A 7,524-nucleotide genomic window follows, 5' to 3' on the forward strand; every position below is an offset into this window, starting at 1 on the left:
GCGTCGAGAATAGCCGAGCCGAAAAGAGTCGAGTGACTGCACGTGAAAGCATACTAACCTAACCCTAGGTAAGGCTTGTAAGAGCGAAAGACAGTAAACTCGAATGAGCCAAGAAAGAGCGGCGTGCAGGATGGGATGGGATGGAGCGCTCAATCCCTCGGTGGCAGGCGGGCGAGAGAGTGCTGCGTCGCCGGCATCGGCGTCGAGAATAGCCGAGCCGAAAAGAGTCGAGTGACTGCACGTGAAAGCAGACTAACCTAACCCTAGGTAAGGCTTGTAAGAGCGAAAGACAGTAAACTCGAATGAGCCAAGAAAGAGCGGCGTGCGGGATGGGATGGGATGGAGCGCCCAATCCCTTGGTGGCGGGCGGGCAAGAGAGTGCTGCGTCGCCGGCATTGGCGTCGAGAATAGCCGAGCCGAAAAGAGTCTAGTGACTGCACGTGAAAGCATACTAATCTAACCCTAAGAAAGGCTTGTAAGAGCGAAAGACAGTAAACTCGAATGAGCCAAGAAAGAGCGCCGTGCGGGATGGGATGGGATGGAGCGCTCAATCACTCGGTGGCGGGCGGGCGAGAGAGTGCTGCGTCGCCGGCATCGGCGTCGAGAATAGCCGAGCCGAAAAGAGTCGAGTGACTGCACTTGAAAGCATACTAACCTAACCCTAGTTAAGGCCTGTAAGAGCGAAAGCCAGTAAACTCGAATGAGCCAAGAAAGAGCGGCGTGCGGGATGGGATGGGATGAAGCGCTCAATCCCTCGGTGGCGGGCGGGCGAGAGAGTTCTGCGTCGCCGGTATCGGCGTCGAGAATAGCCGAGCCGAAAAGAGTCGAGTGACTGCACGTGAAAGCATACTAACCTAACCCTAGGTAAGGCTTGTAAGAGCGAAAGACAGTAAACTCGAATGAGCCAAGAAAGAGCGGCGTGCGGGATGGGATGGGATGGAGCGCTCAATCCCTCGGTGGCAGGCGGGCGAGAGAGTGCTGCGTCGCCGGCATCGGCGTCGAGAATAGCCGAGCCGAAAAGAGTCGAGTGACTGCACGTGAAAGCATATTAACCTAACCCTAGGTAAGGCTTGTAAGAGCGAAAGACAGTAAACTCGAATGAGCCAAGAAAGAGCGGCGTGCGGGATAGGATGGGATGGAGAGCTCAATCCCTCGGTGGCAGGCGGGCGAGAGAGTGCTGCGTCGCCGGCATCGGCGTCGAGAATAGCCGAGCCGAAAAGAGTAGAGTGACTGCACGTGAAAGCATACTAACCTAACCCTAGGTAAGGCTTGTAAGAGCGAAAGACAGTAAACTCGAATGAGCCAAGAAAGAGCGGCGTGCGGGATGGGATGAGATGGAGCGCTCAATCCCTCGGTGGCAGGCGGGCGAAAGAGTGCTGCGTCGCCGGCATCGGCGTCGAGAATAGCCGAGCCGAAAAGAGTCGAGTGACTGCACGTGAAAGCATATTAACCTAACTCTAGGTGGGGCTTGTAAGAGCGAAAGACAGTAAACTCGAATGAGCCAAGAAAGAGCGGCGTGCGGGATGGGATGGGATGGAGAGCTCAATCCCTCGGTGGCAGGCGGGCGAGAGAGTGCTGCGTCGCCGGCATCGGCGTCGAGAATAGCCGAGCCGAAAAGAGTCGAGTGACTGCACGTGAAAGCATATTAACCTAACCCTAGGTAAGGCATGCAAGAGCGAAAGACAGTAAACTCGAATGAGCCAAGAAAGAGCGGCGTGCGGGATAGGATGGGATGGAGAGCTCAATCCCTCGGTGGCAGGCGGGCGAGAGAGTGCTGCGTCGCCGGCATCGGCGTCGAGAATAGCCGAGCCGAAAAAAGTAGAGTGACTGCACGTGAAAGCATACTAACCTAACCCTAGGTAAGGCTTGTAAGAGCGAAAGACAGTAAACTCGAATGAGCCAAGAAAGAGCGGCGTGCGGGATGGGATGAGATGGAGCGCTCAATCCCTCGGTGGCAGGCGGGCGAAAGAGTGCTGCGTCGCCGGCATCGGCGTCGAGAATAGCCGAGCCAAAAAGAGTCGAGTGACTGCACGTGAAAGCATATTAACCTAACTCTAGGTGGGGCTTGTAAGAGCGAAAGACAGTAAATTCGAATGAGCCAAGAAAGAGCGGCGTGCGGGATGGGATGGGATGGAGAGCTCAATCCCTCGGTGGCAGGCGGGCGAGAGAGTGCTGCGTCGCCGGCATCGGCGTCGAGAATAGCCGAGCCGAAAAGAGTCGAGTGACTGCACGTGAAAGCATATTAACCTAACCCTAGGTAAGGCTTGCAAGAGCGAAAGACAGTAAACTCGAATGAGCCAAGAAAGAGCGGCGTGCGGGATAGGATGGGATGGAGAGCTCAATCCCTCGGTGGCAGGCGGGCGAGAGAGTGCTGCGTCGCCGGCATCGGCGTCGAGAATAGCCGAGCCGAAAAGAGTAGAGTGACTGCACGTGAAAGCATACTAACCTAACCCTAGGTAAGGCTTGTAAGAGCGAAAAACAGTAAACTCGAATGAGCCAAGAAAGAGCGGCGTGCGGGATGGGATGAGATGGAGCGCTCAATCCCTCGGTGGCAGGCGGGCGAAAGAGTGCTGCGTCGCCGGCATCGGCGTCGAGAATAGCCGAGCCGAAAAGAGTCGAGTGACTGCACGTGAAAGCATATTAACCTAACTCTAGGTGGGGCTTGTAAGAGCGAAAGACAGTGAACTCGAATGAGCCAAGAAAGAGCGGCGTGCGGGATAGGATGGGATGGAGAGCTCAATCCCTCGGTGGCAGGCGGGCGAGAGAGTGCTGCGTCGCCGGCATCGGCGTCGAGAATAGCCGAGCCGAAAAGAGTAGAGTGACTGCACGTGAAAGCATACTAACCTAACCCTAGGTAAGGCTTGTAAGAGCGAAAGACAGTAAACTCGAATGAGCCAAGAAAGAGCGGCGTGCGGGATGGGATGAGATGGAGCGCTCAATCCCTCGGTGGCAGGCGGGCGAAAGAGTGCTGCGTCGCCGGCATCGGCGTCGAGAATAGCCGAGCCGAAAAGAGTCGAGTGACTGCACGTGAAAGCATATTAACCTAACTCTAGGTGGGGCTTGTAAGAGCGAAAGACAGTAAACTCGAATGAGCCAAGAAAGAGCGGCGTGCGGGATGGGATGGGATGGAGAGCTCAATCCCTCGGTGGCAGGCGGGCGAGAGAGTGCTGCGTCGCCGGCATCGGCGTCGAGAATAGCCGAGCCGAAAAGAGTCGAGTGACTGCACGTGAAAGCATATTAACCTAACCCTAGGTAAGGCATGCAAGAGCGAAAGACAGTAAACTCGAATGAGCCAAGAAAGAGCGGCGTGCGGGATAGGATGGGATGGAGAGCTCAATCCCTCGGTGGCAGGCGGGCGAGAGAGTGCTGCGTCGCCGGCATCGGCGTCGAGAATAGCCGAGCCGAAAAAAGTAGAGTGACTGCACGTGAAAGCATACTAACCTAACCCTAGGTAAGGCTTGTAAGAGCGAAAGACAGTAAACTCGAATGAGCCAAGAAAGAGCGGCGTGCGGGATGGGATGAGATGGAGCGCTCAATCCCTCGGTGGCAGGCGGGCGAAAGAGTGCTGCGTCGCCGGCATCGGCGTCGAGAATAGCCGAGCCAAAAAGAGTCGAGTGACTGCACGTGAAAGCATATTAACCTAACTCTAGGTGGGGCTTGTAAGAGCGAAAGACAGTAAACTCGAATGAGCCAAGAAAGAGCGGCGTGCGGGATGGGATGGGATGGAGAGCTCAATCCCTCGGTGGCAGGCGGGCGAGAGAGTGCTGCGTCGCCGGCATCGGCGTCGAGAATAGCCGAGCCGAAAAGAGTCGAGTGACTGCACGTGAAAGCATATTAACCTAACCCTAGGTAAGGCTTGCAAGAGCGAAAGACAGTAAACTCGAATGAGCCAAGAAAGAGCGGCGTGCGGGATAGGATGGGATGGAGAGCTCAATCCCTCGGTGGCAGGCGGGCGAGAGAGTGCTGCGTCGCCGGCATCGGCGTCGAGAATAGCCGAGCCGAAAAGAGTAGAGTGACTGCACGTGAAAGCATACTAACCTAACCCTAGGTAAGGCTTGTAAGAGCGAAAAACAGTAAACTCGAATGAGCCAAGAAAGAGCGGCGTGCGGGATGGGATGAGATGGAGCGCTCAATCCCTCGGTGGCAGGCGGGCGAAAGAGTGCTGCGTCGCCGGCATCGGCGTCGAGAATAGCCGAGCCGAAAAGAGTCGAGTGACTGCACGTGAAAGCATATTAACCTAACTCTAGGTGGGGCTTGTAAGAGCGAAAGACAGTGAACTCGAATGAGCCAAGAAAGAGCGGCGTGCGGGATGGGATGGGATGGAGAGCTCAATCCCTCGGTGGCAGGCGGGCGAGAGAGTGCTGCGTCGCCGGCATCGGCGTCGAGAATAGCCGAGCCGAAAAGAGTCGAGTGACTGCACGTGAAAGCATACTAACCTAACCCTAGGTAAGGCTTGTAAGAGCGAAAGACAGTAAACTCGAATGAGCCAAGAAAGAGCGGCGTGCAGGATGGGATGGGATGGAGCGCTCAATCCCTCGGTGGCAGGCGGGCGAGAGAGTGCTGCGTCGCCGGCATCGGCGCCGAGAATAGCCGAGCCGAAAAGAGTCGAGTGACTGCACGTGAAAGCAGACTAACCTAACCCTAGGTAAGGCTTGTAAGAGCGAAAGACAGTAAACTCGAATGAGCCAAGAAAGAGCGGCGTGCGGGATGGGATGGGATGAAGCGCCCAATCCCTTGGTGGCGGGCGGGCAAGAGAGTGCTGCGTCGCCGGCATTGGCATCGAGAATAGCCGAGCCGAAAAGAGTCGAGTGACTGCACGTGAAAGCATACTAACCTAACCCTAGGTAAGGCTTGTAAGAGCGAAAGACAGTAAACTCGAATGAGCTAAGAAAGAGCGGCGTGCGGGATGGGATGGGATGGAGCGCTCAATCCCTCGGTGGCGGGCGGGCGAGAGAGTGCTGCGTCGCCGGTATCGGCGTCGAGAATAGCCGAGCCGTAAAGGGTCGAGTGACTGCACGTGAAAGCATACTAACCTAACCCTAGGTAGACTTGTAAGAGCGAAAGGGAGTAAACTCGAATGAGCCAAGAAAGAGCGGTGTGCGGGATGGGATGGACGCTCAATCCCTCGGTGGCGGGCGGGCGAGAGAGTGCTGCGTCGCCGGCATCGGCGTCGAGAATAGCCGAGCCGAAAAGAGTCGAGAGACTGCACGTGAAAGCATACTAACCTAACCCTAGGTAAAGCCTGTAAGAGCGAAAGACACTAAACTCGAATGAGCCAAGAAAGAGCGGCGTGCGGGATGGGATGGGATGAAGCGCCCAATCCCTCGGTGGCTGGCGGGCGAGAGAGTGCTGCGTCGCCGGCATCGGCGTCGAGAATAGCCGAGCCGTAAAGAGTCGAGTGACTGCACGTGAAAGCATACTAACCTAACCCTAGGTAGACTTGTAAGAGCGAAAGACAGTAAACTCGAATGAGCCAAGAAAGAACGGTGTGCGGGATGGGATGGAGCGCTCAATCCCTCGGTGGCGGGAGGGCGAGAGAGTGCTGCGTCGCCGGCATCGGCGTCGAGAATAGCTGAGCCGAAAAGAGTCGAGTGACTGCACGTGAAAGCATACTAACCTAACCCTAGGTAAGGCTTGTAAGAGCGAAAGACAGTAAACTCGAATGAGCCAAGAAAGAGCGGCGTGCAGGATGGGATGGGATAGAGCGCTCAATCCCTCGGTGGCAGGCGGGCGAGAGAGTGCTGCGTCGCCGGCATCGGCGCCGAGAATAGCCGAGCCGAAAAGAGTCGAGTGACTGCACGTGAAAGCAGACTAACCTAACCCTAGGTAAGGCTTGTAAGAGCGAAAGACTGTAAACTCGAATGAGCCAAGAAAGAGCGGCGTGCGGGATGGGATGGGATGGAGCGCCCAATCCCTTGGTGGCGGGCGGGCAAGAGAGTGCTGCGTCGCCGGCATTGGCATCGAGAATAGCCGAGCCGAAAAGAGTCGAGTGACTGCACGTGAAAGCATACTAACCTAACCCTAGGTAAGGCTTGTAAGAGCGAAAGACAGTAAACTCGAATGAGCTAAGAAAGAGCGGCGTGCGGGATGGGATGGAGCGCTCAATCCCTCGGTGGCGGGCGGGCGAGAGAGTGCTGCGTCGCCGGTATCGGCGTCGAGAATAGCCGAGCCGTAAAGAGTCGAGTGACTGCACGTGAAAGCATACTAACCTAACCCTAGGTAGACTTGTAAGAGCAAAAGACAGTAAACTCGAATGAGCCAAGAAAGAGCGGTGTGCGGGATGGGATGGAGCGCTCAATCCCTCGGTGGCGGGCGGGCGAAAGAGTGCTGCGTCGCCGGCATCGGCGTCGAGAATAGCCGAGCCGAAAAGAGTCGAGAGACTGCACGTGAAAGCATACTAACCTAACCCTAGGTAAAGCCTGTAAGAGCGAAAGACAGTAAACTCGAATGAGCCAAGAAAGAGCGGCGTGCGGGATGGGATTGGATGAAGCGCCCAATCCCTCGGTGGCGGGCGGGCGAGAGAGTGCTGCGTCGCCGGCATCGGCGTCGAGAATAGCCGAGCCGAAAAGAGTCGAGTGACTGCACCTGAAAGCATACTAACCTAACCCTTGGTAAGGCTTGTAAGAGCGAAAGACAGTAAACTCGAATGAGCCAAGAAAGAGCGTCGTGCGGGATGGGATGGGATGGAGCGCTCAATCCCTCGGTGGCGGACGGGCGAGAGAGTGCTGCGTCGCCGGCATCGGCGTCGAGAATAGCCGAGCCGAAAAGAGTCGAGTGACTGCACGTGAAAGCATACTAACCTAACCCTAGGTAAGGCCTGTAAGAGCGAAAGACAGTAAACTCGAATGAGCCAAGAAAGAGCGGCGCGCGGGATGGGATGGGATGGAGCGCTCAATCCCTAAGTGGCGGGCGGGCGAGAGAGTGCTGCGTCGCCGGTATCGGCGTCGAGAATAGCCGAGCCAAAAAGAGTCGAGTGACTGCACGTGAAAGCATACTAACCTAACCCTAGGTAAGGCTTGAAAGAGCGAAAGACAGTAAACTCGAATGAGCCAAGAAAGAGCGGCGTGTGGGATGGGATGGGATGGAGCGCTCAATCCCTCGGTTGCAGGCGGGCGAGAAAGTGCTGCGTCGTCGGCATTGGCGTCGAGAATAGCCGAGCCGAAAAGAGTCGAGTGACTGCACGTGAAAGCATATTAACCTAACTCTAGGTAAGGCTTGTAAGAGCGAAAGACAGTAAACTCGAATGAGCCAAGAAAGAGCGGCGTGCGGGATGGGATGGAATGAAGAGCTCAATCCCTCGGTGGCAGGCGGGCGAGAGAGTGCTGCGTCGCCGGCACCGGCGTCGAGAATAGCCGAGCCGAAAAGAGTCGAGTGACTGCACGTGAAAGCATATTAACCTAACTCTAGGTAAGGCTTGTAAGAGCGAAAGACAGTAAACTCGAATGAGCCAAGAAAGAGCGGCGTGCGGGATGGGATGGAGCGCTTAATCCCTCGGTGGCAGGCGGGCGAGAGAGTGCTGCGTCG

This window comes from Styela clava, chromosome 9, assembly GCF_964204865.1.
Source record: "Styela clava chromosome 9, kaStyClav1.hap1.2, whole genome shotgun sequence".
Classification (NCBI taxonomy): domain Eukaryota; kingdom Metazoa; phylum Chordata; class Ascidiacea; order Stolidobranchia; family Styelidae; genus Styela; species Styela clava.